This window comes from Dasypus novemcinctus, chromosome 2 (genome assembly GCF_030445035.2).
Source record: "Dasypus novemcinctus isolate mDasNov1 chromosome 2, mDasNov1.1.hap2, whole genome shotgun sequence".
Lineage (NCBI taxonomy): Eukaryota > Metazoa > Chordata > Mammalia > Cingulata > Dasypodidae > Dasypus > Dasypus novemcinctus.
The window spans coordinates 48,557,054-48,578,590 of NC_080674.1; the positions used below are offsets into that span (position 1 = coordinate 48,557,054).

A 21,537-nucleotide genomic window follows, 5' to 3' on the forward strand; every position below is an offset into this window, starting at 1 on the left:
GTGCAATAGGTGAAACCCGGACTGGAGGCAGGAGGCCTACCACAAACCACCTGTGTGCTTCACTTACCTGTTTTGTGAAGGGGTTGAACTGGCAAATGGGTAAGGTCCTACCCAGCTGGCACTCTAGGACTCTGTCTTGAAGTACAGTTCTACACAGGCTTGTCAGGCTGGGTCAGACAAAACTTCCTTACCACTTTATATCAACAATTTAAAGTGATTTTAACATTCTTCTATCATGCACTGTGAGGTTTCCCTTCTTCTACCCCTCAAAGAATGTTTCATTTCACTTGTACAAACCATTTGGCCAAACTGAGGTTTTTGGGGGTTGGAGTTGGCCTGGGTGGTGCTGCAGGGACAGTTACCGGACATTGTATGTCCTCCCATGGCCCACTGGGTGGAACGTGGGAGAGTGTGGGCTATGGTGTGGACCATTGACCATGAGGTGCAGCAGTGCTCAGAGATGTATTCACCAAATGCAATGAATGTCTCATGATGATGGAGGAGGTTGTTGTTATGGGGGGAGGAGTGGGGGGAGGGGGGTGGGGAGTATATGGGGACCTCATATTTTTTTAATGTAACATTAAAAAAATAAAAACAAAAAAACAAAACAAAACTGAATCACTAACTTGGGGAAGACATGGCCTTTGAGTAACCTAGACCAGTGCACATTTGGCTGTTTTTCATTAACAAAGTTAACCAGATAGGTCTATAATTCTGTTAGGTCTTCTATAGATTTACTTAAACTTTGAAATATGAGATTGTTCAACAAACATATGAGAAAATCACCCATCTTTATCTGAGCACTGCAGAGCCTCAAACTCCCACTATAGTCCCTGATCCACAACATTCTCCTCTTGGCGATGGACTCTGTGTTAAAGTATCCCAATCTTGCGGAATATTTGTGTGCCAAAAAGTAGATTTTGAAAAATCCAGCTCTAATAATCATTGTCACTGCCAGACTCGCTCAGCTGCAATCATTTCTGAGGGTATTTATAAGCTGTTGCTTGCTTGTGGCGCACTGGTTCCACTGGTGACGGCAGGCCTGCTCGTAGGGCTGCTGGAAGGAAGGCTGTGGAGGAGAGGCCAAGCCTTGTCCTCACCTCCCCCTGCTGGAGCTGTCGTCGTTGCTGCCTGAGGAACTCTCAGAATTTGAGGAGCTGCTCCTGCTCCTGTTGCTTATCTGCTCAATCATGTCCACTTCAACCCTCATTTCTCTTTTGATATCATATAACTGAGGTTCAGGTGAGGGATTATCTTTCAAGGGAGAAGTTTTGGGTACAACTGGAGGCTTCTTTGGAACTCTGAATGGCATAGGTGGTGGGGACAGTGGCAGCTGGGTTAGGAGTGGACTTCTGTTCCATTCAGACTTGGATTTTACTCCTCCCCTCAGCTCTTATTTTCTTGACCTGAATGCTGCTACTAAGTTTTTTTTTTTTTTTTAGCACATATTCTCCAGTGTCATGATTAATAACAAGCACACAGTCTTTCTGATAAGGTCATTTGTTCCCCTTGAACTCAGTCATTGGCAGTGTGGATCCAAATTAGGGATATGTGGCAGCATACTTGTGATTTCATCTCCTTTGCCAACCTAAAGCTCTCCTTTACAGGAATTATCTGTATGTCCTTGCTTAAAATCATAGGGAATGGTGTGGAAAGAGGCATGTGGTCACTTCTTAAAGCTCTTCCCAAGCCACAGGCAATGCTGCTCACAGTCCAGCAGCTGGTTCTCCATCACATTCATGGCCCTGTGTGGGCATTTCACCCAGCCTGGTGCTTTCCTATATTTTAGATTCTGATTAGTATTGTGTCTAAGTGAATTTGGAGACAAGCTTTTTCTTTCTCTTATGAGGGCAAGATTTAGTTACAATTTTGAATTAAATATTCCTGTATAAGCTATCTATTACTGTATAACAAAATTACTACAAACTTAGTGGTATAAAACAACTGTTTGCAGGTTCCCACATCTGCCCCCTGCTCAGCTGTGTTCTCTGCTCTATTCTTTTCTCTTTTTGTTCTCCTTCTTTTCAAGTTCAGATGCTCTGTCCTCCAATTCACTAATCCCATCCTCCAAGAATTCAGACTTGCTGTTAAATGCCTCTAGTGTATTTTTAATTTCATCCGTTTTGTTTTTCACTCCCATAAGCCCTGTTACTTTTCTTTCCAGGAAATTCTTTCAAATTTTTCATTATGTTCACCCAGTGTCTTCTTAATATCCCTTTATCTCTTTAGGTATATTTTCTTCCAAATTCTTGAATTGATTTAGGAGACTTGTGTGATTATCGTTGATAAATTGTCTTAAATTTTGTGTCTCATCAGGATGTTTGGTTTGTTCCTTTGGCTGGGTTATCTTCCTGTTTCTTAGTGTTGCTTGTAATTTTTTGCTTATGACTAGGTATCTGAATGTGTTACTAAATTAATTCTAATGGTCAATTTCTCTTTCTTGCCTGGTGGTTTTCTTTCATGGCTCTTCTTCAATATTTAGTTCAACTTATTCTAAATCTTTAAAATTTCCCAGCTTAAGTTATCAAAATAGGGCCAGGGAGTTTGGAATAAGTGGTGCCTAAAAGCAGTTTATGCCTTGCAGTTTCCCACCTAGCCAGCAAATAGTGAACATCAGCAAATATTTGCATGGAGGTGACTCAACCTCCACTTGCCAGTGATTCTGGTCTGGGAGGAACCAAAAGTGGGCTCTGCTGGCCAAATCAACTGAGGAGAAGCCACTCTTCACCCTGCACCACAGCTTTCCTCTTCCCAGGGAGGAAGATGTATGTTTGCCTCTCATCAGCAGCAGTGAGCCAAGGGTTTTATTTGCTCTGAGAGTGATGGATGGATGCCATCCCCAGCCACGGGATTAGCAACTCATAGTTTTCATTTCAGCTTCTTCATCTTTCTGTCTCCCACTCTCCTGGTCTGCAGAGCCCCAAAGCAGGTCCCTCAGGAAGTTTTTTTCCCCCTTTCCATTGTTTTTGGAGAGAGTTGAGGCCAGCCTCGCTATTCTGATGCCATCTTCCTGGAAATTCTCCAATTTTGCTTATTTTTAATCTTGAGATCTACAGTTATCTTTATAAATTTCATTAAATCCTTGTTAAAAAGAACCAGTCAATACTTATTGAACATTAATTGTAAATTAAGCACTTATGCACTCTGGCCTGTAATACTCTTTTGTCTCTCCTTCTCATAAAGGAGACAAGCTAATGCATTTGCAAAACAGTCAAGAATGAACATAAAAAATTAGAAATGTATTAGAGGTGATACAGAAATGCACATATAGTGACTATTATAACATGGCATTCTAACACTTTACTTTGAAATGTTCCTTCTCTTGTATAAACCAAATACTATAAGACCTCACCGTGGAAACAAATGAAATTATATTAATTGCAACAAACAAAATTCCTCATCTTGTACTATTATGCTCATGTGGTGCCTTAAACCTATTGACAATGTCCAGTCCAACTATTTTGGATATTCTGCAAGTGATACTTCACCCTCATTCCATTCTGTAAGTTACAGTCACCAATGTAACATGTGCCTTTATGTTCTACTTCTGATCTGGCTCTCATTCTTCAAGACCTACTGCTCACAAAGTCTCTTGAAGGAATGACAGCATTTGCCCTGTTAAGATGTTTCTTATGAGACTTGGGATATCTGTAAAACAGTGATTTCTTCTAGTCCTCCCAATCTATCCCTTTTCATGATATCAAAGGGGTTCTGTTTTCATGAAAAAGGAAAGAGAGCAGTTCTTTCCACTGGCAATGCTTTCTTACTTGGACAACAAACTTGCATTGATTTTACTTACAGTCTATAATGAAATCATTAAATATCTGCTGTATCTTCAGGTTCTATCTCTCCCAACACTGTGGTTAAAATCCTTTTAATAGGGTTATGTAGGAGGATTATATTCCTCCTTCTTGCCATGTCCCCACATTTACCTAAACCCAACGAAATTTCTCATCCTTCTTTTTTCAGTTAAAGGATATCTAGTATCATTATCATTTCTAATATTAAGGGTGTATGAAGTGCTAGACACAGATATCAGTTATTTGCAAGGATTATTTCATTGAATCCTCACTGTTATCACTACCTTTGTTGTACTTAGGGGATAATAAGTATACAGGGAGGTTAAGAAATTTGCCCACTTTCATATAGGTAATACATGGAGAAGCTGGAATTCAAACCTAGGTAGCTGTTTGGCATTAAGTTGTGTCCTCTACAAAAAGTGCTTTTAAGCCCCAACTCCTGGTCCTGTAGGTAAGACAACAGATATATATATAGGAGTGAGTGGTATTAACTTTTCATCTCTCTTCAATCTGTTGAGAAACTTACATTCACAATTTCTGGGCACTGGTAACCCCATACAATCCCCCAAACCCTTTCTTTACAGAAAAAGAAAATAACATGTAAAGAAAATGACTCTTCTAAGATTTCACAGTTATTAACTGGTAGATATAGGACTCATAGATCTATTGGATCAACATCATGAAGTCATGTACCATCCATACATCTCCAATACCTGGGAAAATGCTTAGTGTTCAGAATACCTTCAACAAACACTGATTGGCTGAATTAATTAATTAATTAGACCTTATAATGGCAATAATCCTGAAGGGAAGAAGTGTCCCTGGTATAGTGGTGTTTATCTAGAAAAATATTTCTTGATTCAGGTTTTGAAATGGTTGAAGAGGGGGAATTTGAAGATGGTGGAGCAGGGAACAGCAGGCTACACTAATCCTCTAGAAGTGTCAGGAAGACAGACAATCTTGCCAGGCATAAGGGAGGCAGCAGAGCTATGGGGTGATCAAAGAAGACAGTCAGTGAGGGGAGCTGAGGGGATATCAGAGGAGCAGCAGTGCTGTACGGCAATAAGTGTGAGAAGCTAGCAAGGAGGCATCTAGCCAGACACTGGTGGTCTGAGAGGGAGACTTTTCTCCTCTTCTTTTTTCCTCTTTTTTGTCTTTTCTCTTTCTTGTCCTTTTCTTTCTTTTTCTCTTTTTTCCTTTTCTTTGTTAAGCATGGGGAATTCTAAAGATTTAAAATAAGTAGAACCAAGTGTCAAAGAAGAGCCTGAACACTGAGCCAAAAAACAATCCTATGCAAGAGAGAGAAACTGACCAACAGAATAAATCCATCAAGATAAACAGATGTTTAGACATCAACAAAAAAAATTACAAGTCAAACTAAGAAACAGAAAAATATGGCATAAAAATAACAAACTAAAAAGACAGAGGAAACTCAGAATTAGGAATGGCTAATCAAATATGTCTATACAAATCTAAATCAATCCAAGAGATGAAAGAAGAGATAATGTATACTAAGAGGGCACTGAGTGAGCATACAGAAGAAATCATAGACATACATAAAAGTAAAAGATCTTGCGGTAATGAAAGGCACAATAGAAGAACTTAAAAATATATAGAATCACACAACAGCAGATTTGAACAAAGTAAAGAATTAGCAAAATAGAAAATAGGAAATACAAAATCACACAGATAGAAGAACAGATACAGAAAATTTTGGGAAAAAAATGAACACCTACTCAGGAAAATGAATGACAGCACAAAACACAAGCATATGCATTATGGGTATCTGAGAGGGAGAAGAGAAGAGAAAAGGGGCAGAAGGAGTGTTTGAGGAAATAATGATTGAAAATTTCCCAAGTCTTAAAAGGGACATGAGTGTACATGCCCAGGAAGTGCAACATTCTCCAAACAGAATAAATCCTAACAGATCTACTTGGAGACACATACTGATCATATTGATAAATGCCAAGATAAAGCAAGAATTCTGAAAGCATCAAAAGAAAAGAGATCCATCACATATAAGGGATGCTTGATAAGATTAAGTGTGGATTTCTCATCTGAAACCGTGGAGTTGTGAAGTCAGTGGCATGACATAGCTAAGGTGATGAAAGAGAAGAAGTGCCGGACACAAAATCTGTATCTAGCAAAAACTGTCCTTCAAAAATGAGGGAGAGTTCAAAGTATTCACAGATAAACAGAAGCTGAAAGAATTCATCAACAACAGTCCTTCCCTTCAAGAAATACTAAAAGGAGTTCTGCATATTGAAAGGAAAAGACAGGAGAAAGAGGTTTGTAGGAAAGTGTAGAAAGGAAGATTATTAGTAAGGGTAATTAAAAGGGTAAAAAGAGAAACAAAAATAAGATATGATATATAAATCTAAAGATAAAATATTTGAAGTAAATATTGCTTTTACAATAATAACATTGAATGTTAATGTATTAAACTCCCTAATTAAGAGACACAGATTGCCAGAATGGGTTAAAAAAAATATCACCCACCTATATGCTATCTACAAGAGACTCACCTTAGACCCAAGGACACAAATAGGTTGCAAGTGAAAGTTTGGAAAAATGATTTTTCATGAAAAGAGTAAACAAAAAAGAGCTGGGCTATATATACTCATAACAGACAAAGTAGACTTTAAATGCAAAGCTGTTGTAAGAGACAAAGAAAGACATTATATATTAACAAAAGAGTCAATCTACTAACAAGAAAGAACAATCATACATCTTTATGCACCAAACCATGGTGCTCGAAAATGTCTGAGGTAAACACTGGCAAAACTGAAGGGAGAAATAGATGCCACTACAATAATAGTGGGAAACTTCAGCATATCACTCTCATCATTGGATAGAACATCTAGACAGAGGATCAATAAGAAACAGAGATCTTAATAGGAGGGATATGGAAAAAATATACCAAATGTACTAGCCTGATGGTATTATTTTGTAATCTGTAACAAATGTTTCACAATAGTGTGGTGGGTTGGGGAAGGGTTGTTGTATGGGAATTATACACATGTGCATGATTGTTTTGTAGAGTCATAAATTCTGTAATAAAAATATATTTTAAAAAATAAAGAGATATTTAATAATACATTAAAAGAACTAGACCTAACAGACATACACAGAACATTGCACCACAAAACAGCAGGTTATACATTCTTCTCAAACACTTATGGACAATTCTTCATGATAGACCACATGTTAGGTCATAAAACAAGTCTCAGTGAATGTAGAATGACCAAAATTATACAAAGCACAATCTCTGAAACAATGGATTGAAGTGAGAAATCAATAATGGGAAAAGAACTAGAAAACTCACAAATATATGGAAGTTAAACAGCACATTCTTAAGCAATCAATGGGTCAAAGAAATTGCAAGAGAAATCAGTAAATATCTTAAGGAGAAAAAAAAAATGAGGAAAAAAACTATCAAATTAAGGGATCCAGAGGACAATCAGCAAGATGGTGGCAGAGTAGGGGAGCTCCTAGAGTCAGCTCCTGCTACAGGGCAGTTAGTAAACACCCAGAGCTATCTGGAGTTAGCTGAAACACCTGTTTGGAGGCTCCAGGAGATCAGAAGAGCATCCTGCATCATCCTTGAAGGAATGGAGGGAGGAAACTGCCCATCTGCAGAAAAGATTCATAAGTAGAGTGCTCCACATCACGGAGGTCAAGGCCCACCCTCCACTGGAGACACAAACTGCCTTGGGAGTTGTGCCACATTTAAATTGAAAGCTCCGCTTCCCAGAAATGGGGGAGGAAGAGACAGGCACCAACTTGAGCTACTGCTGAGTAAATTCGGTGGGCTAAAGTATAATCCTAAGAACAACTGAAGTTTGAACTTGTCCAAGTCAGAAAGAGGCTGGTAGCCTCCATCTTAACTCCATGCCTGGCATGAAGGGAAGCAAGGTGGACTGAAAATCACAGCGCTGGGGGTACTGGCTTCTTTCCATCCAGATCAGATTGCAGCTCTAGCCTAGGCCCCAGACTCACCTCTGGGAAGGAGGAAGCTGGGGCAAAACTGCACCCAGCTTCTCCAGGAAATTACTGGCCAAGCCACGGAGGCTGGTGATTATCCTACTTTGGCAGCAAGAGCTGCCCCAGGAGCTATTCTGTGGCTGGAATTTGAAGTTCCATTTCCCCAAAACAGGGCAAGAAGGGATGGTTGGGCACTATTTCAGCTACTGATTAGTAAATCTGGCTGGCTAAAGTATAATCATATGAACAACTTAAGTATGAACCTGTCCAGGTCAGAAAGAGGCTGGTGGCCACCATTTTGACTCCACCCCAAGCATGATTGGAAGCCAGGTTGGCTGAAAATCACAGTGATGTTTGGGACCAATTTCTTTCACCTAGATCAGCCTGCAGCCCTAGACTAGGCTTCAGCCCCACCTCTGGCAGGGAGGAGGCTGGCGGGCCCTGCACCAGCCAATCCAAGTAACTGCAGGTACATTTGGTTGGCGCAAACTGAATAATGGGAAGTCTAGTGGGGCAACTGTGGTCAATCTTGGACCCACACTGCATAGATTGCCGCCCACACCAGCAGGTCCATTCCACCCCACGCAGGGCAGAAAGGGCATGACACTTCATCAGTCTCTGGACAACTACAGTCTAGGTCTGCACAAGTTGGATTATTCCACACAGCTGTGACTCTGTCCCTACCCCTGGCAAAGGAGAAAGTCAGGAGAAATTTCATCAATCCCTGGGGCAATGAGGGCAGCTTGAGCCTCCACAGCTTATAGTACCAACTTCACCCTTGGCTTCTACTGCACAACCAGCAAAGGAGAAAAAGCAAGAATCCCTAAACTTAAGAGAGAAACTGCACCCAGAAAAAATACTCTAGTAAGCCAGATGCCAAGACACCAACCAAAAATTATAATCCACATCAAGAAACAGGAAGATGTGGCCCAGTTAGAGGAAAAAGATAAGCCTCCAAATGACATAAAGGAGTTGAGACAACTAATCATAGATATTCAAACAAATCTTAATAAATTCAATGAGATGGCTAAAGAGATAAGGATATTAAGAAGACATTGGATGAGCACAAAGAAGAATTTGAAAGCACACACGGCAAAATAGTAGAACTTATGGAAATGAAAGGTGCAATAAATGAAATTTTTAAAAATTGGAATCATATAATAGCAGATTTGAGGAGGCAGAAGAAAGGATCAGTGAGCTTAAAGAAAGGGCCTCTGAAAGTGAACATACAAAATATCCCAAGAAAAAAAGAATGGAAAAAATTGAACAAGGTCTCAGGGAACTAAATGACAGCAAAAGACAAGCAAACATGTGTCATGGGTGTCCCAGAGGAGAAAAGAAGGGGAAAGGGGCTGACAGAATATTTGAAGAAATAATGGTAGAAAATTTCCCAACTCTATTGAAGGACATAGATATCCATGTCCAAGAAGCACAATGTACTTCCATCTGAAAAAAACCAAATAGACCAACTCTGAGACACATACAAATCAGAATGTCAAATGCCAAAGACAGAGAGAATTGTGAGAACAGCAAGAGAAAAACAAGACATATACCCAATAAGATTAAGGGCTGATTTCTCAACAGAAGCCGTGGAGGCAAGAAGATAGTGGTAAGATATATTTAAGATACTACAAGAGAAAAACTTCCAGCCAAGAATCTTATATCCAGCAAGTTATAATACATATATCTTATATATAGAAGATAATATATATAATACATATATCCATCTTTCAAAAAATGAGGGTGGGTGTAGAATAGTCACAGATAAACAGAAACTGAGAGAATTTCTAACCAAGAGAATTTCTAAACAAGTGACCTTATTTTCAGGAAATTCTAAAGGTTGTGCTAGAGCCTGAAAAGAAAAGACAGGAAATAGTGGCCTGGAGGAAGTCTAGAAATTAAGATTACATCAAAAAAAGTAACTAAAAGTGTCAAAAGAGTAGTGAAAATAAAATATGACAGATAAAGCTCAAATAGTCGGGAATAAACTTAACCAATAATATAAAGCACTTGTATTCAGAAAATTGCAACTCAATGTTAAAAGAAATAAAAAAGGCCTAAATGATTAGAACATTCCATGCTCACAGATTAAATACCATTAAGATGTCAATTCTACTCAAATTGATATGCAGATTCAATGCAATCCCAATAAAAATTCCACTAGCATTTTTTAAATAAATTGAAATCATGATTATCAAATTTATGTGGAAGGGTAAAGGGTTCTGAATAGCCAGAAACATCTTAAAAAGGAAAAGCAAACTCTCATCTCCAGACTTGAAATCATATTACCTTGCTATAGTGGTAAAAACAGCATGGTACTGGCATAAAGACAGACACACAGACCAATGGAACCAAACTGGTGGTTCAGAAACAGATCCTCACATGTATGGTCAAGCGATTTTTGACTAACCTGTCAAATCCACACAGCTCGGTGCTGAAAGAATTGGATATCTATAGCCAAAAGAAGGACAGAGGGCCCCTGTCTCACATCTTATGCAAAAATTAACTCAAAATGGATCAAAAACCTAAAAACAAAAGCAAGAACCATAAAGCTTCTAGAAGAAATTGTAGGAAAATATCTTCAAAACCTGGTGGTAGGTGGTGGATTACTAAAGGAGAAAAGAGGAGGACTGAAATGCACTACTGATGTTTAATGTATGTAGAAGTTTTAATGAGCTTTACTGTAGAAGTGTGGAAATTTATAGAGTGGATGGTAACACACAGTGAGTAACAGCTAGTTTATAAATGGGAATGTGGCTGAAAATGGTGCTCTAGGAATGTAAATGCCAGTTGACAGAGTCCTGGAGAATAATCTAGGAACTGAATAGCACAGTAAACCAAGAGGTGGATGAGAATCATGGTTGATAGTACAGATGCACGAATGTCCATTGTTAACTAAAGCAAATTTACATCACTACTGCAGGGTGGTTGGAATGTGGAGAAGCATGAGAAAAATCCAACTGGAGTGACCTGTGGACTGTGGTTAGCAGTAATAATATAATATTTTTGCATCTATTCCAAAGATGTACTGTGTTGATAATGGGGCAGTATGGAAAATGTATGCCAAATGTACACTATGGACATGGTAATGTCAAATGATATTATTTTATCTGTAACAAATGGTTCCACCACAGTGTGGTATGTTGATAGAGGGGTGTTTGGGAATTCTGCACATGTGCATGATTGTTTTATAAGTTTACAACTTCTGTCATAAAAAAATATATTTAAAAAATAATAATAGGTGGGTTTGGGGGGAAAATACACCGAATGTAAGATAAGGCCTATAATTAGTAGTAAGATTTTGACAATATTCTTTCATGACTTGCAATAAACATCTCACAACAATGCAAGGTGTTGGTGGAGGCTGATGTATGGGACCCCTGCATGATATTATGCATGTTTCCTTTGTAAGTTCACAACTTTTACTATACATTTATTGTTTATGTATGTTCATATATAAGTGACATAAAGATAATAATAGGGGGGAAATACTTTGGAATTTTTGGTAATAATAGGTTGGGGGGAAATACTTTGGTTAACAGTAATATTTTGACAATGCTCTTTAATCATTTAAAATGTTTAATAACAATGCAAGGTATTGGTGGTAAGGTGAGGTATGAGAGTTATCTTTGATGTTATATATGTTTTGTAAGTTCACAACTATTATTATACACTTATTGTTTATGTATGTTTATGCATAAGTGATATAGTTCAACAAATTTTAAAGAAAGTTACAAACCAGTCTTTAATGAATATAGATGCAAAATTCCTAAACAAAATGCTTGCTAACCAAATCCAAAACATATTAAAAGAATTAAACACCAAAATCGAGTGGGTTTTATCCCAGGTATTCAAGGGTAGTTCTAAATGACAAAAACCATCAGTGTTAATATAACACATTAATAAACTGAAGGAGAAAAGCATATGATCATGTTGATTGATGCAGAAATTTGGATTTGACAAAATAGAGCATCCTTTCTTGATTAAAAACACTCCGAAAAAAGGAATAAAAGGAAACTTTCTAAACATGGCAAAGTACATATACAAAAACCCCACAGATAACGTTGTACTCAACAATGAAAGACTGAAGATCGGGAACAGGCAAGGATGCCCACTGCCACCACTGTTATTCAATATTTTGCCAGAATATCTCACTATAGCAATTAGGCAAGACAAAGAAATAAAAGGCACTCAAATAGGAGAGGAAGAAGTAAAATTTTTCCTATTTGCAGATGATAAGATCTTAAACCTAGAAATCCCCCCAAAATCTACAACAAAGCCACTAGAACTAACAGATGATTTCAGCAATGTGGTGGGATACAAGTTTAATACATAAAAATCAGTAATGTTTCTGTACAATACTATTGAGTACCCTGAAGAGGAATTCAGAAATAAAAAAGGAAAACCTTCACAGTGGCAACTAAAAGAATCAAATATTTAAGAATAAACTTAATCAAGGATATAAAGAATGTATATTCAGAAAATTATAAATATTGCTAAAAGAAACACAAGAAGACAAAAATAAACTGAAGAGCTCTCTGTGTTCATGGATTGGAAGACTAAGTATCATTAAGATGTAAATTCTACCCAAACTAATTTATAGATTCAGCATAACCCAAATAAAAATTGCAACAGCCTCTTTGAAGAAATGGAAAAGCCTATTGTCAAATTTATTTGGAAGGGTAAAGGAACCTGAATATCAAAACATGTCTTTAAAAAGAAGAATGAACTTAAGGACTAACCGTTCCTGGCTTTAAAGCTTATTACATAGCTACAGTGGAATAAACATCATGGTATTGGCCTAAAGATAGACATCTTGATCAATGAAATTGAACAAATAATTCAGAAATAGACCCTCACATCGATGGTACATGATTTTTGACATGACTCTAAAACCTCCCAATTGGGTTCAAACAGTCTATTCAAAAAATGGTTCTGGGAAAACTAGTTATCTATAGGAAAAAGAAAGAAAGAGGACCTCTATATCATACCTTATAAAAATTAAGTCAATGTGGATCAAAGACCTAAATATAGAAGCTAGAACCATAGAACTCCTGGAAGAAAATGTAGTGAACTATCTTCAAGACCTTTGGTAGGTGGTGGTTTCTTAAACTTTACACCCAAAGTGCAAGCAATGAAAGAAAAACAGATTAATGAGACCTCCTCAAGAGTAAACACTTTTGTGCTTCAAAACACCTTGTCAAGATGTAGAAAAGTCAGCCTACTCAATGGGAGAAAACTTTTGGAAACCACATAAAGTTTTTTTTCCATGTTAAATAAAGAGATCATACAACTCAATAATAAAAAGACAAGGAACCTAATTTAAAAATGGTCAAAAGACTTGAATAGACATTTTTCCAAAGAGGTGATACAAATGGCCAAAAAATACAAGAAAAGATGCTTAACATCATTAACTATTATGGAAATGCAGAACAAAACTACAATGAGATTTCATTTCATGCTTTACAGATTGGCCATTATTTAAAATAAAATAAAATAAAAACAGAAAACTACAAGTGCTGGAGAGGATGTGGAAAAATAGCAACACTCCTTCACAGTTGGTAGGAATGGAAAATGGTGCAGCCTTTGCGGAAATCAGTTTGGCTGTTTTTCAAGAAGCTAAATATAGACCTGCCTTATGATGTGGCAATCTCACTATTAGGAATATATGCAGAAGAATAGAAAGCAAGGATGTGAACAGACATTTGACAACCAATGTTCATAGTGGCAGTATTCACAATTACTGAAAGATGGAAATAACCCAAATATCCATCAATAGATGAATGGATGAACAAAATGTGGGAGATGGAATTCTATTTAGCTGTAAAAAGAAATGAAGTTGGAATACATATGACAGTATGAATGAACTTTGAGGACATTTTGTTTTATGAAATAAGTCAGATACAAAGGGAAAATATTGTATAGACTCACTAATACGAACTAATTACAATGAATAAACTCATGGAGTTAAACTATAGCATATAGGTTACTAGGAGACAGAATGTGGGTGGAGAAGGTGTCTTGATGCTGAATGTATGTAGTATGTTTAATAATATTGATTGTAACTGTTGGAAATGGATAGAGTTGGTGATATCATATTACAGTGAGTATAACTAACACTACTGACTTATAAATGTGATTGTGACTGAAAGGGGTAGTCTAGAATGGTTTGTGGTTAAAATGCACAGGTATACACTATGGTCTATAGGTTGCAGTAATACAGTGCTGATGTTCTTTCAACATTTGTAAGAAATGTATTACAAATGTGTAAGGTGCTGGTGGTAGAGTGATGTATGGAAATTGGGTCTGGTATATATGATTGTTCTGTAAACTTAAAAGTTCTATAAATAAGTAAATAAACAAACAAAAAACTTAAGGGATTCAGTGAAGGCAGGACTGAGAGAGAAATTTTAGCCCTAAATGACTACATTAAAAAAGAAGAAAGAGCTAAAATCAAAGATCTAAATGCACATCTGGAGGAACTAGTAAATAAAAACAATAGCGAACTAATACCAAAGCAAGTAGAAGGAAAAAAATATCAAAGATTAGAGCAGAATTAAATGAAATTGAGAATTAAAAAATCAATAGAATTAACAACTAAAAGACATTTCTTTAGAAGATAAATAAAATTGGCAGACCCTTAGCTAGACTAAAAAAGAAAGAAGATGCAAATATAAAATCAGAAATGAGAGAGGGACATCACCACTGACCCCATAGAAATAAAGGTGATCATAAGGGGAGACTATGAAAAATTGTATGCCAACAAGTTGGACAACTTAGATGCAGTTGACAAATTGTTAGAAACACATGAACAACCTACACTGATGAAAGAAGAAACAGAAGACCTCAACAGACCAATCACAAGTAGTGAGATTGAACCAGTCATTAAAAACCTCCCAAAAATGAAAAGTCTAGAACCAGATGACTTCACAGGTAAATTCTACCAATCATTTCAAAAAGACCTAATATCAATCCTATTCAAACTTTTCCAGAAAATTGAAAAGATCACATTACTTAACTCATTCATTAAGCCAACATCATCCTCATACCAAAGTCACATACAGATGCTACAAGAAAAGAAGTTATAGACCAATCTCACTAATGAAATTAGATGCAAAAATCCTCAACAAAATGCTTGCAAATCGAACCCAACAACACATTTAATGAATTATACACCATGATCAAATGGGTTTTATCACAGGTATTCAAGGGTGGTTCAACATAAGAAAATCAATTAATGCAATACACCACATTAACAGATTGAAGGGAAAAAGTTACACCATCATCATCTCTATTTATGCAGAAAAGGTCTTTGACAAAATTCAGCAACCTTTCTCAGTAAAAACACTTCAAAATATAGAAATAGAAGGAAATTTATTGTGGCAATTTGATTTATTGATGAGTTCCAGAAAGAAATATTGGATTATGTTTGTAAACTGGTCTTTTCCTCTGGGCATATTAGAGTGTATTGGATTCAGAGATTTTACTTTTACTTGATTAAATAATGTTTAAGGCTTTGATTGGGCTACATAAGATATTGAATCCTGCCCCCTTGATGGGCAGAGACTCACAGAGAAACTGCACAGCAGAGAAGGAAGGTTGGAGTTTTGAGCTGGAGCCTGGGAAGTAAGCACACAGAGCAGCTGAGCCTGGAGAATTGAGCCCTGGGGAAGTGAGGAGCCCAGGAAGCCTGAACTCTTGGCAGACATCAGCAACCATTTTGCTCCAACACATGGCAACAGACTTTGTTGAGTGTTGAGGGAAGTAACTTATGCTTAATTGCCTGGTAACTGTAAGCTTCTACCCCAAACAAATACCCTTTATAAAAGCCAATTGTTTTCTGGTATTTTGCATTAGCACCCTTTTGGCTGACTAATATACTTACTCAACATGATAAAAGGAATACATGAAAGCCCCAGACTGAAAGCTTTCCACTAAGATTCAGAACAAGACAAAGGTGCTCACTGTCACCACATTTATTCTATTTGTATTAGAAGTTCTTGCTAGAGCAGTTAGACAAGAAAAAGAAATAAAAAAGGAAAGAAAGATGAAAAATTTTCACTATTTGCAGATGACGTAGTCCTATAGAGAGAGAGTCATGGAACAACAAAGCTGCTAGAGCTAAAAAATGAGTTCAGCAAAATGTTGAATAAAATATCAACATGCAAAAATAAGTAGTGTTGGGAACAGATATAGCTCAGTTGTTGAGCGTCTGCCTCCCACATGTGAGGTCCTGGGTTCAATCCTCCTAAAAATAAAAATAGTGTTTCTATACACTAGAAATGAGCAATCTGAGGAAGAAATCAAGAAAAAAACTCTATTTACAGTAAAAACTAAAAGAATCAAATATCTAGGAATAAATTTGTCTAATGATGTAAGGGACTTGTACAAAGAAAACTATACAACATTGCTGAAAGAAATCAAAAAAGACCTAAATAAATGGAAGGTCATTCCATGTTCATGGACTAGAAGATGAAATATTAAGATGTCCATTCTACCCAAATCAATTTACAGATTCACCACAATACCAATAAAAATTCCATCAGAATTTTTTTGCAGAAATGGAACAGCCATTTGTCAAATTTATTTGGAAGGGTAAAGGACCCTAAAGAGGCAAAAACATTTGTAAAAAGAAGAATAAAGTTGGAAGATTCACACTACCTGTCTTTAAAGCATATTACAAAGTGACAGTGAAAAAAACTGCATGGTATTGGCACAAGGACAGACATATTGACCAATAGAATCAAACTGAGAGTTCAGAAATAGACCCACAAATTTATGACCAACTGATATTTGACAAGGTTACCAAGTCCACTAAACTGGGACAGAATAGTCTCTTCAATAAAGGGTGCTTTTCTGGATGTCCATATGCAAAAGAATGAAAGAAGATCCCAATCTCACATCCTATACAAAAATTAACTCCAGCTGGATTAAAGACCCAAATACAAGACCCATGACCACAAAACTTCTAGAAGATAACATAGGGAAGCAAGCACAAGATCTTGTGGGTAGGCAATAGTTTCATAAACTTTACACCCAAAGCCTGAGCAATGAAAGAAGAAAGAGATAAATGGGATCTCATCAAAACTGAAAAATTTTGTGCTTCAAAGGAGTTTGGCAAGGAAGTGAAAAGACAGCCTAAGAATGGGAAAAAAATATTTGGAAATCACATATCCAGTTAGGTTCTAATGTCCAGGATGTATAAAAAATCCTACAAAGAGCATAGAAATGTATTCATGTTGCTATATGTATGTTTTCTGGATAGACAGAAGCCCACTAGTAGTTAACAAAACATTAATCTTCCCTCCTGAGGAAGTCCTGCTACTTTCTGAAATAAGAATGCAAAAACTCTGGAATATGAAAGACTTTCCTAATAAAAGAAAACAGGCCAATAAGCCAAGACTTGATCTTAATGCTTGCATTCATGAACCTTATTTCTGTAATAATGAAACTAAGTCTAATTATAATTAATGTCTAAGAGTTAGTTCCTAAAAACCTCCTTGTTATTCAGTGTGGCCTCTCTCTAAGCCAAACTTTGCAAATAAACTCACTCATTATCTTTCCCCTCAATGTGGGACATGACTACCAGGGAGGATCCTCCCTTGCACCAAGGGATTATTACCAAGTGTTAATTAGTGGTGCATTTGGAATAAGAACTTGACCAAAAGGGGCAAACATTAAATAAAACAGGTTTTTTTTTATTTAAGAGATTTCAAAGTGAATCAGGATATCCAGAAGTTATGCTTATGTAGGTCTCAGGCAGATTTCACAAATTGCCACAGTAAACAAACCCTCAAACAAAAGTGCTCCTGAGGGAGGGCTCTAGTGACTTCTAGTCACCATAGGCAAACCACATGGCCTCATGAAATAAACATCCCCTCAGCGGGCCCTATCTGGGAATATATGAAAATCTCTTTCCCCAATATGACAGTTATATTTATTTTATAATTCTTCTAATCATGATTCTTCCACTTCTTAGTTGAACCTATACTTTTTAATGTTCTTTGGGATCTTTCTAGACAACTAACAAAATGGTGATGTCGATGGTCTAGTCCCATCCGCAAATCAAGGAGTATCTTCAACTGTAAGCAAAACAATTCCTTTCCTCTGCCCCATAATATATATGACCCCTCCCAACCTGAAGCAGTGAGAATGGACATCATCCCAAATGTCTCAAAATTGAGGAGTGAACTAAAATAAGTGTCTGGGGGAGGGAGGGGGGAGTGTAACCATGAACCAAAGCAGGTTTATTGTTATTATAGTTATTATCTTGTGTTAACAGAGTAACTTGTAACATTGATATAAAAAATTAAATTAAATTTAAGAAAATGGATGTAGAATATATTTTAAAAAGGGGATCAGAATAGCAACTTATATGTGTGCATGATACATAACAAGGTAAAAGAAAAACATGTGTACCGGTAAGTAAGGGATGTTAAAAATGTGTGAATGGCTAGATTAGTCTGAATAGACTTACCAAGAACCAAGTATTGAAGCAGAAAAGGACTAGTTGATAAAAGCCCAGTGTTTTCTAGCTCTTTTTTAAACACCTCAAAATATTTAAAAAGTAGTGAGAAAATCTGAAAACATTATTTTCGTTGAGCACTTTTAGAAAATGTGCTCAAAAAATGTCATAAAATTTAACGAAGAACAAAGGTATAAAAACTTCTAATAAACTACAAATCTTTTGCTAGGGAGTCACTGTATGTTTCTAAATATGGAAGTCACATGATTTAAAATCATAAAAAATAAAGCAAAGTCTCTTCTTTAAATGTATGGAGAAGCACTTAAAATTTATTTAGAGGAGTAACAATTTACCAGTGTTGATTTAATCTTATAAAACTAATTGTTCATAATATTATGAGAAATCTTTAGAGTTGCTCTATCTACAGTATCAAGTCTATCAGACCATAAATCTTTTCAACAGTTCCAGTGTTTCCAGAGTTCTTTTTCTTTCTAATATATATGAAAGTGTACTAAAGGCCACCTCTTCCTTCCAGTATATTCTCAATAAGAATGATTTAATGGCACAGCATGTGATCGGATGGTATTCTAAGCTGCAAGCTAAACAAATGAACTCTGGACATAGTAAGCAGAAAATGATTTATGAGCAAAGCATTGCATAGTTCATAGACTCTCCAGGATGAGCAAAGAGAGGTCACACAGCCAGGAAAAACTCCCAAAGTAATGCTGCAAAACTAATCAAGGGAAAGCTCAGCTGTTGTTGCTGCCAGCATGGATAGGAGACAGCTCTACCCAAAATGCTGACGTCAGACACTTGGCTCTGAGTAATGCTGTTCGATTACTGTTGCCTTTGAAAACAGGGCAGAATCACCACCATTTTCTTTACCCTCATCTTCTGAAGGAATTCTGTGCCCTTCTGTTTTTTGATGTTATTAATTTCAGACTCAGGTCTGTGGCATCTTTGGCAGAGGTTAGATTATGTTCTACTAGGGGATCTTCACTGCAATCTCCTTATCAGGTCTTGCTGGTGGCACTGTATAGCAACCCACAAACACTTCATGGTCCACTGGCTCCACAAGATCACAAGGGCTACATGCCGGGGCTCCTTTCTTATGGGATCGACTCAAAGCTACTGGCTTTTTTGCCACATAGTAAATAGACTATGGTCTGTCATCTCTAAATCCAAAGAGGCTCACCAAATACTCTATCTCTTCATAGAGTAGGGTATGCAAAGTGCAGCTATTGCTTTGTCATTTTGTAGATAGTGTCTCCAAAGTTTACAAATCCCTGGAAATCCTAGAGACTTCACCAAGGTGACAGGATTCTGTATTTTCATACACTTACTACTATCTTTCAGTATGCATACATTTTACCAAGGCATAGAAGTACAAACCATCTCCACTTTCCCAGTAATTTCAGTGTGATTTTGTCCAGGTAGTAGGTCAATGTGGTATTCTGAGAAATGGTGAGAAGATCAAGTTTCCTGCAACTGAAGTTGTGGTATATAATTGGAAAGATATCAAAGATGTACTTCTGTCCAGGTCAGATGAAAACTACATATATCAAAGATAATAACAGTTGCTAGGTTTATGTTGATTTGACCCAGGAAAGAAACCACATCTGGAAGAGCAGCTCCAATTAGAGTTGCTATTTAAGCTAAAGATAATCCATTGTTATTTTTGGTACCAGCCAAACAAGTGAACTTAACATGGACTCAAGAGGAATCACCACTCCTTAATCTTCGAAGTCTGTAGCAGCAGGATCAATCTGCCCTATTCTCCCTGGGCTGCAGCATTATGTTTTACTATTTTGGTATGGAGCAGAGAGATTCTGGGATTTCACTTTAGCATTTCCTGATATGATAATCTTTATTCTATGAAATTCTTCCTTAGAATATTTACTCCATTTGGAAGTTTGGGAATAAAAGATGACTTAAAAGACTGAGGTTCCATCAAGACTTACATGAGCTGTACAAGGGTGAATAGTTCATTTATCTCCTGGTTCCCATTAGCCCCTTTATGGTGGTTAGAGTGATATTCCGGGTCTCCAGGATCAAGCTTGAAGTCAGTGTCCAAAAGTCCCTGAAAGTTATGGAATGGACCATTCTCCTTCCCAAGAACATAGCTATTCTGATAAATAGACAAAAACCCCTTTCTGAAAACATTAGGAGTGAGAATCAGAGTTCCTATTTATGATATTAATACAGAGTCCAATCTCAAGATTACCTCCCCTTCTCCTAGATCAAGGAACTTGATCTGTGAAAGGACTCATGCTTAGAAACTGGGTGAGGAGCAATTTTAATTTTGATGGCTCAAGTAAGGCCTCCACTTACTAGATCTAGGATTTATTCAATTCTATTTTAGTATCAGGGACCACAAGATCAATATGCCACCATGAAATATCCTTGTGGCTCAATCATTGTGATACCTTTGCTGATCTTTTCTTACTGCTTGCTGTAGTAACTATAAACACATGTGTCTAACACTTATGCACCATGCCTTCTCTTCTGCTCTGTGGGATCCTGTTATCTCACTGACTGATATCAGGGAGTTCTCAACTGAAGTATCTTTCATGAGAATCACTTCCTTCCAGAGTGCAGCCCCATGTGCAGCACTTTTTGGAGCTGTTGGGTCTCCACTTACTGATGTATTTTCAAAGCCTTGGAAAAGTGAGTGCATACTGGACCCCCTAGAGAGCATAGTTAAGGAGGAGTTGAGTAGCTCAAATGTGTATAATCCTCTCCAACATTCACTTAATCTTTGAGATTCTGGATACTTTCCTTTACATTAGACCAAAGAATTTGAGTTCAGGGTAGAGTCAACCAAACTAAACACACACACACATACAATAACATAAAGTTAGAAAAACACCCAAAATTTAACAGTCATTGTCTCTGGTGGTCAAATATGGTATTGTAGTGGGAGGAAGAATTATTTTATGCTATTTTTTTGAAAAGTCTGAATAAAGAATAGAACCCTATAATAAGTTTGAATAATGCTATGAGAAATAAATAAATTGGTGCAGTGCAAAACAAAACACCCAAATGCTCAATCTAGCACAATGAATCAAAGACTAGTTTAGTAATTGAATTCATATTAATTCAACCTATTCTAAAAATATTCCCCTCCCTTGTTGATTTAGTATTTTCAGATTCCATTGACATGTATAAAATATGTATAAAATATCAAAATCTTATATCTTTCTCTCCTCAAACTTCATTGTAGTGGCCATCCCCAAACATTGTTGAGTCCAATTCTAGTTATGAGTCTGGAAGCAATACAAGGTGACA

The 21,537-nt window shown here is 36.9% G+C and overlaps 1 pseudogene; it reads right to left on the reverse strand.

The window, feature by feature from the left end:
* Window positions 1-935: 935 nt before the first annotated feature.
* LOC101433602 (ELL-associated factor 1 pseudogene) lies at window positions 936-20,926 on the reverse strand (annotated as a pseudogene).
* Between the last annotated feature and the right edge of the window lie 611 nt (window positions 20,927-21,537).